This window comes from Myotis lucifugus, unplaced genomic scaffold (assembly GCF_000147115.1).
Source record: "Myotis lucifugus unplaced genomic scaffold, Myoluc2.0 scaffold_24, whole genome shotgun sequence".
NCBI lineage: Eukaryota > Metazoa > Chordata > Mammalia > Chiroptera > Vespertilionidae > Myotis > Myotis lucifugus.
In genome coordinates this window covers 8,671,799-8,681,337 of record NW_005871072.1, presented here as the reverse complement: position 1 = coordinate 8,681,337, position 9,539 = coordinate 8,671,799, and the positions used below count along the sequence as shown (strand labels likewise).

General features: G+C 37.3%; 1 pseudogene; it reads right to left on the bottom strand.

Moving 5' to 3' along the window:
- Positions 1-7,420: 7,420 nt before the first annotated feature.
- LOC106696688 lies at positions 7,421-7,985 on the bottom strand (annotated as a pseudogene).
- Between the last annotated feature and the right edge of the window lie 1,554 nt (positions 7,986-9,539).

Here is a 9,539-nt window from a genome sequence, read left to right as displayed (position 1 = left end):
ATCATTTCTTATGGTTTAGAATTGAGGAGGTAAGATTTGTGACTGGCTTCCTCTGCAAAATATTTGTTCTAAAATGATTTCCTCTTTCCTCCAGGAGAGTATAAATAAGCTTTTTTTGTGTGTGACTATTTGGTTTTCTTCAAAACATGTTAGGCCATATATATCACAGCTGTATTCTCCATTTTAAAGATAGATGATTTCAAGTATCTCTTAATTGAGTAGCACTTTTTATTTAGATTTCCAGATAAGGCACAATAAAGGTTTTACATACAAAAAGGCTAGACTGCTTCCCATAGAACACAAGGCATTCCCAGGATGGGAAACTGGCCCCCATGTTGTTTGATAAAAAAGGAATTCCTAGCAGGAAGATATTTTTAGCGCAGTGGTTGGAACATCAGTTCCATCCACATTTCCTTAACACCCTGTGCTATATTCTCCCTCCAACATTCCAGGATTGGTCCATCACCCAAAGTAACCAAGAAAAGTCACTTAAGATTTTTCTCTCACAAGGAGAAAAAAAAAGCTATTGTTATTATATTAACATATGTTTCTCTTTCTTCATTTAATACACAACAGTATTTGGGCCTCTACTAAAAATTATCACACACACTAAGAGATGAACCAAGCCCTCCTGAAATATTTTGTTTTGTGACTGTAACATCAGTATGTTTAAATTAGATGTTTATTTCTGTCTACATTTTGGGTATGGCTCCTAGTGACTAAAAATTGGAATTTTGTGTTTGCTTTGTTGCATTTATTTCTCTTTATAAAAAATTGATTAGCTGACTTCTTTCTATACTGAGATCTTCTATAAAAGGTAAAATTTCTTTCTCTCTCTCTTTTTAATAGCATATAAAAACAAGTGAAGAAAGATATACTTTAAAAAATCTCTTAAGCAAAACCTTGGTCAATATATAAACTGATTATATATATATATAATGAGTGGCCAGATTATTATGACCACCTGACGTTTGTAGGCAAATTAGCTATAATTTCGCACTGAAGTTGCTAGAGGGCCAGGCCATTATAAACGTCTGAATAGCACAACATACCTAAGTATCATTGCTGATCAAGTTCATCCTACCATGTTGATGGCATATCCCAATGGAGATGGCTTCTGTCAACAAGACAATGTGCCATGCCATGGTGCTCGTATTGTGCAGGAGTGGTTTCAAGAACATGAGGAAGGCTTTACCTTGCTTAGGTGGCCCCCACAATCACCAGATCTCAATCCAATTGAGCATTTGTGGGATGAAGTTAAAAGAGCCATCAGGCAGCTGGTTCCACAACCATCAAATCTCACAGAACTGGACAGTGCTATTCATCAGACCTGGTGTCAGATTCCTCGCATCACCTTTCAACATCTTGTGGAGTCAATGCCAAGAAGAATCGCTGCAGTATTGAAGGCAAAAGGTGGCCCAAGGAAGTACTGATGGGGTGGTCATAATAATCTGGCCACTCAGTGTGTATATATATATATATATATATATATATATATATATATATGGCTTATTTATATTATAATTACAATTGTTCTTGAACATCATTTGTAACATCTCTCCCCTTTCCAAAATATGCAATTTTGATTTAATACTAGGTTGATCTTCAGCTTACCAAAATTAGATGTCTTTATATGTACAGACAGATATCAAATTTACAGGTCAGTAATTCAAATGAAAAGGAATAATTTTGAATAATTTTCTTTTGCCTAAAATACTTCTATATTTCAATAAACTTCTTACCAGATATAATTTCTAAGATATTATTAAAGAGATTTGCTGGATAGAAAATTTGGATTATAGGTAAGAATAGATGGAGACATATGTGTGTGTGTGTGTGTGTGTGTGTATAATATCTCTATATAAGTATATATAGATAGATATACACATATATAATGTTTTTCTAAATTTCAGAATTTGAAGGGTGAATATCATTCAAGGCCACAGCCTTTGAGTTGTAAAAAAGTCACTGAGTTTTATAGATTTGAGATTTAAGGCTTAAAATTCTCAGTTGCACTTTTAAAATTTGAAACAGTTGACCACCTGATTTTAAAAAGCATTTCATAATATTGTAGAAGTAAAATGACTCATTAAAGCAAAAATTTAAAAAGTAGACAAAAATAGATCCAGAGAGAAAGAAGCATCAAACAGACTGTCCAACCTCAGAGGGAAGGCAGGGGAGGGAAGGGGGGTAAGAGAGCAACCAAAGGACTTGTACGCATGCATGTAAGCAGAATCCATGGACACAGACAGTAGGGGTGTGAGGGCATGTGCTGAGGGGGGTGGGAATGGCTGGGGAGAGGTCAATGGGGGGAAAAAAGAAGACACATGTAATACTTTAAACAATAAAGAATAAAAAACCCCTGAAAACAACTAAAATAAGTAAATAAGTTAAAATTCAAGTTATTTAAAAACACATATGATTTGCATTAAGGAGAAAATGTAGCCCTGCCAACCATCTTTCCCTTTCAAATATTTATAGTACATTTTGAGGACATTAGGCAAACACTTAAATGCCAGTAGTTCATTATTTTTAAGAATAATTTTTTTCAAATGACTAACATCGAAATATAGATTGTTTTTTTCTTAGGGCCTCAAACACAAAGTCTGTTTTATGGTTGACATGGACTCATTGCTATGAAGATTTTAAGTGTTCTTTTGGAAATTCTGAGAGTCATAGGAATTAAACTTTTCTTCTTCTGCTTGCACAATGTTACCTGAGAGCAAAACACTTTTTCAACTGTTGACTCCTTAAAATGTGTCTTTCCTTTTGTTTATAATACTCTTCTGGGCTCTTTTCCAGGATCTTGGAGCAACAAAGTTCTCTGTTTTGATCATGGATAGAGTGTTATTATTTTTATATTAAAATGAAGAACCTATTTGGTTGCCAGTAAAACTGGGCCTATTGTGGGGATACACTGACGCCCTGTCAGATGTACTAATCCCAACAAGGACATAAGGAGGAATACGGGGATGAATAAACACTCTTGCTTTTGAGTCCCCACTGAGGGTTAAGAAAACATCCTGGTGTGTCCATTTGTAGCTTATTGGTTTCCTGAACTAAATTAGGGATTAGGATGAAAGGTGTGGCTGGAATCACTTCCTGAAGATTGAGATTTCTGAAACTCAGAGGGATGGAGACCCAAGGTTCCCACAGCAAAGCCAGAAAAATAAATAAATAATAATTATGCCTGCACCGCTGGCATTTAGTCACTCCCCTGAGCATTGTATCTTGGGCCCGGTATGTTTTGTTTTCCTAGTTCAGGCTGTGACTGTTTAGCACAAAGAGTAAACACTTTGTTCTTGCTAAAATCATACTTATTTTCTGCACTCTACAGGTAATAAATAAGAATAATAACCATATCCTTAAAGTCCACTGAGGATGCCTTGTCTCTCTTCCTTGCTAGGTACCTGTAGGATAAGGTATTCTTCTAAATTGCATTTATGTATCAGGTAAGGATCAATACCTGAAATGTATTTAAAATAAAACACTGTCTCTCTCTGTGCCTGCTGAGAGATCTCTTTATTCTTCCTTTCACCTCATCATTGAAAAAGAGATTCCAGAAGGATACATTTGTGGATTTTGTCAGAATAATGTTGTGCTAAAGCTTTAATTAACCAAATCATTTTTAGGGGTCCCTTATCACAGCAAAATCTAGAGGGGCTTGAAGTCAGTCAGAAGCTTATCAATTGAATTCAACACATAAATAGGCACCTGTGATGTGCTAGGCTGGATAGCAGTTGCTGGAGGAGGGTTTAGAAATTTATTCCAGTTTCTAATTTCTCTCTATAGCTGGACCTCAACTTATTTCAAACATAAGGGTGCCCACTCTTTCAAGGAAAATATTCTAGAAGCTTTGAAATCTAAAAGATTTATATTAACTCCACCAGCAGCAGCTCATGTACAGAGCCTCAGGTTTATACATGAGCGTGGTCACCACTCACATGCAGCCGGTTATGCCAAGTTGTGGTGACTCATCCAAAGTACATCCAGGGGCACATGGTAAATGTCCAGCAAATGGTAACTCCTCTTATTTTCATTAAATGAGGTTGGGACCAGTATCCATACCCCAAAAGGGAAGGAACTCAAATTTCCTATACATCCTAAATAGCCACAGAAGTCATTTCTTTTTAAAGACATAGTTGACACTTTGAGCAGAGCTAGACTGGTAGTTGTCATAGAAATTCTGATAAGATTATGTGCTGTTCACTGTCCTTAAGAGGAGGACCCGTGCTAGACAAAATTGAGAAATTTACTTTGGTCTGTTATAGTCTCCTTCCCATCTCCTATTCAGGTTCCTTTTGCAACTCATACCCTGGCTTCCTGGAAGCTTTGTTCTTGTCCCTAACATTGTAAGGTGGCCAATTTCAGTAGGAAACAAAGTCTCTGAGGTGTTGGCTGACACCGACTAAACACCGGCTAGCTCACCAGCTGCTCTGCATTTTAATGGGGTCTCTAGAACACACAAGAATTTCCAAAACCAGGGGAATCACGCCATTTTGTGAGGCAAACTCTCTTTCCTATAACTACTTTCTCCCTCAGAAAGCTCATTTATTCTTACGACATTAACATCTATTTCTTTTCTTACACTTCTTAAAAACACAGGCCAAGGCTGCCTCTCTCCCAAGTTTTGGTTATGTAACTTCTTCATCAGTTTATTCTGTTCATTATGGAGATATCACATATAAGTGAGATCATGTGATACTTGTCTTTGTCTGACTACTGGCTTATTTTGCTTAGCACAGTGGTCGGCAAATTAGTCAACAGAGCCAAATATCAACAGTACAACGATTGAAATTTCTTTTGAGAGCCAAGTTTTTTTAAAACTTAAACTATATAGGTAGGTACATTGTTATTAACTTAATTAGGGCACTCCTAAGGCTTAGGACGAGCCACACTCAAGGGGCCAAAGAGCCGCATGTGGCTCGCGAGCCGCAGTTTGCCGACCACTGGCTTAGCATAATACTCTCCAGGTCCTTCCATGCTGTCTCAAAGGGTAAAAGACCCCTTTCCCCTTTTTTAACAGCTGCATGGCTACGTAACTTCTTAATGAACATTTCAATTGGTTCAACAGATATTTGTGAGGCATTGCTTACATATCAGGTAAGGATCAATACCAGAAATGTATTTAAAATAGAACAGTCTCCCTGTGCCTGCTGAGAGACCTCTTTATTCTTCGTAATAATTTTGTACAAAGATTTGTCATCAAGTTCCACCAATTCTTCCTCTAAAGAATGACCATTACTGTGTACTCAGAAGATACACGAGTTGGCTCTCCCAGAAACAAGAATCTTAAAGCTCCAAGGTGCTCCGTGCAGCACTTGCACACTGATCTCTCCTTTCACCTCATCACTTCATCACTTCACCTCAGTGGCTGTGGGATCAGCCGTTTCACAGCCTTGTGATCTCCATAAGTTTATTAACTTTAATCTTGGTTTATTCATCTGCAAAATATAAACAGTAATACTGCTCTGCCTCCCTCACAGGATTATTGTAATGATGAGTTGAACTGGTGCATGGGAAATAATTTTATATACCTTATTGACTTATATTACGCTGATATGAATATTTAGTCTTTTTATATCTAAGTCAGACAGACTTGAGTTCAACTCTTAAATTCTCCACTTATTAGTCATGTAATCATTAGGTAAATTACCTAATCTCTCAAAACCACAGTTTTATCATTTATGAAGTGGAGATGTTAACCTCCCTGCAGCTTAATGTCAGGATTAAATGGAGAAGCATTTTGGAAGGTACCAAGGACTGTGCTCAGTGATGACTTATGTGCTTTAATGCTAGTTTTTCTTTCTGTTCTCATTGATTCTATTCTTTGTCTATACAAGTCTTCCTTAATCCTATCCATATAATTTTATTTAATTTTTTGACAGATTGATCAGTGGATTAATTTTCTGTGGCTGCCATAAAATATTACCACAAACTCAGTGACTTAAAACAATGCAGAGTTATTTTTATAACAGTTCTCAGGGTCAAAATCAGTCTCACTAGGCTAAAGTCAAGGTGCTTGTTTTTTTCTGGAGGCTCTGAGGAGTAGCTTGTTTCCTTGCCTTTCTCAGCATCTAGCAGCTGCTTGCATTCCTTGGCCCTTCCTCACGTCACTCCAGACTTTTGCTTCTGTGGTCACATCTACTACTGACACTGTGGATATCCTGGCCTTCTCTCCTAAGTACCTTGTGATTACATCTTTGGGCCCATCTGGATAACCCTGGACAATTGCTTCATCTTGAGGTCCTTAATCACATCTGCAAAGGCCCTTTTGCCATATAAGGTAACATTTACAGGTTATGGGGATTAGGATGTGGACATCTTGTGGGGGCCAGATCATTACTCGGTATACCATAATCAGGTACCTGACATCACCACAGGTTTATTATGATCATTGCTACCTTCTTTACTACCCATTTAATTTCTCCTTCCTCAAAATTTTCCCCTGTTCAAATTCTACTGATTCTCTCTGAAGCATATAATTAAATCTACAGATTAATATTAAATCTATGATTAATATTTCTTACTGGATTTAGGCTTCTCTCAGGCAGGGTCATGCCTTAAACATTTTTCTTTTTAGTACCACAACACTTCTTTATTCATATATTGAATGGATTATCAAGTATCTATTAATCTACTAAAATCCATGCCTTGCATTCTGTTCAGGTGATATAAAATCGAGTATAGAACAGTTCCAGTCTTTTGAGAACTCATTGACTGTTGAGGGTGTGCTAGAGACAATAAAGCTCACCACATATTTTTTTTAAAGTTTGCCAACCTTCTTACAGGTAGGCAGATACAGTGATATGGGCTGGCCGTAAACTGTGGGCAGTTAGTGACACATGTTTCTTCTGGGATGATGTAATAAAATTCTGATGCGTGGTTCTTTGCTGTTGTTCTCTGCCATTGTGTGCAGCTATGAGATGGTGGAACTTCCAACAGTCTGAGTTTCTGAGAGTGGACTCTCCTATGAATTCATGTGGGACATTGGGCATGTTTGAGAAGCAAAATGTTGTTGTGTTAAGCCACTGAGATTTGGGAGTTATTTGTTCTTACTATATACAGCCTAATCCTTCATAACTAATATAGAAAAAGAAATATGTGATCCCTTATGGTACAATGGGATAGCATATGTGAGTAGCAGAAAGCAGAAAACTCTTTGAAAGAAGAACAGAGGGAATACTTAAGTTGGTTCTTAAAGGGAGACTAGAAGGCCTGAGATGGATGAGGTGTGAGAACAAGCATTTCCCCACAGAGCAAATAACACATGCAAAGGCTACAAAGCCTGAGAGAGTCCATTTGAGAGAGAAGATCCACAATTTCTGAGGAAGAAAGGTGGAGACTAATGGTCAGGGCCATTCTAAGGCATTTTCGTTATTTATTCATTTTTTACTTTTTAGTAGCATTTACTAGTACTTTATGCAAAATTTACTTTGAGCCTTTTAAGTTTTTGTTTCTTCAGTTTCTTCTGGGATATCTTTTTCTTTTGTGCAACTTTGTCTTCTGGTTTAGGAATAATCTGCTCTTTTTCAGTGAGGATCATCTCAGTGTGGCCGGCAAAACTCATATATGGGTCAGTCTGCCCATGAGCTCTGTAAGTTCTGCACCGGATCTTGGGAGCTTTGTTCGCCTGGATGTGCTCAATGAGCAGAGAATCTACATCTAAATCCCTAAGTGCAGTATTACTCTCTGCATGTTTAAGCATGTGCAGCAAAAATGTCGCACTCTTTGTGGGCCACTGACCCTGTGTCCAGCCCACTGTTTGGCCTGGGCACACCTGCCAACTCCACTATTGTAACGACGGAATGGCACACATTGCTTCTGTAAAGTGACTCCCTTCAGATACTTGGTGGCTTTTCGGATATGCATACCCTTGATGGCCTGGACAGTTTCACAAGTCTTCTTAAAGTGAACATGAAGATCTGAACCTCTTGATTTGCACAATTTTGTGGGATCTCTGGGTCAAGTGAATTGTGAACCATTTTCAGAGGTCACCTCAGGGTGCCTATGAGGAGAGCGAAGGCATTTTATTTTCATGCTGTAAGTAGAGATTCTTAAAAAGCCTTTACCTTTTTTGTTCATTTATTTCTGCTTAAAATAGTAATATAAGTACATTATATAAAATTGTAAAGACAGGAAAGCAAATACAAATAATTACTGCTAATATGACATTGAGGAACAACTGTGAAGGCTGCTTTTGTTTTTTCTTCTAGATATTTTATTTTATGTTAAAAAATTATGTTGTTTAAGAGTGGCTTTGTTCATTTTTTTTCACTTTCCTACTAAAAGTCTTAAAAGCAATTTCAGTTTGGGCTGATAAAATTTCAGTGATTAAGAGATGTACCATAATTTATTTAGCTATCTGGCACATAGGATGTATTTGTTGTTATAGAGACAATCCTTCTGAGTAGACATTTAAAAATCAGTTTTATTGAGGAATAATTTATACAGAATAAAACTAACCTATTTCAAGTGTAAATCTGAGGAATTTTTGACAAATGTATACATACCACTATTCCCTCAGTCCCATGAAAGGGTTATTGCGAATGAACTTTGATAAAGTTCTGAGACAGAAACTCCCAAGAGTTTCTATTGTTTCTTAAGACTGCATCTGTGCAACTTTCAACAATAAAGATAAATACTGTAAATAAAAAAAGGCTACCTCTTGCCTTTTTAGGTGGAAAGAACATATAACTCCTGCTTCCTTTCTTTCTTTTTATTAGGATCTGCAAGCTAAGTGTGAAAGCTGAATTGCTCAGTACAACAGAAGAAATTATAGAGATTGTGTATGTATTGGGCAGATGGATGTTAAGAAACATGCATTGGAAAAGGGCCTTGAGGAAAGAACAAAGGTGGTTTAAATGAAATTTAAAAAAAAATTACAGTGATAAATTTCCCCACAAATTTATGTTACTTGCTCATGTTTTGTTAAACTGTATCTCTTTCAGAATGACAGAATAGGGAATGTGAGAAGGGTCTCATGGACACAGGGCAAAGCCATGGTGAACCATGGAGGGTGGTCACCTTTCTAAGTTTCATGCAGTGTAGTTCACTGATTGAGAGCACAGTTTAGGAGTCAGAATTGGTTCTAACCTAAAACCATTATTTATTTTCTTAAAAAATGTTTTTATTGATTTTTAGAGAGAGAAGAAGGGAGAGAGAGAGAGAGAGAGAGAGAGAGAGAGAGAGAGAGAGAGAGACATCAATGTGAGAGAGAAACATTGGTCAGCTGTCTCCCACGTGCCCCCTCCTGGGGATCAAGCCCACAACCTGGGCATGTGCCCTGGCCTGGAATGGAACAGGTGACCTCTTGACACATGGGCCAATGCTCAACCACTAAGCCACACCAGCTGGGCCCAGGTTTATTTTTATTAGCAGTACATGTTGGGAAAGCTATCTATGAGTCTGTCTCTATTTTTCTTGGGAGTTCAGTTTGTTCCTTTAATTCCACATGAGTGAAATAATATGGAAAGCTACTTGATTTCTATTAGTAACTTTATTTGGGAAATAGGTAAAATATTGTTTTTCTCTAGGAA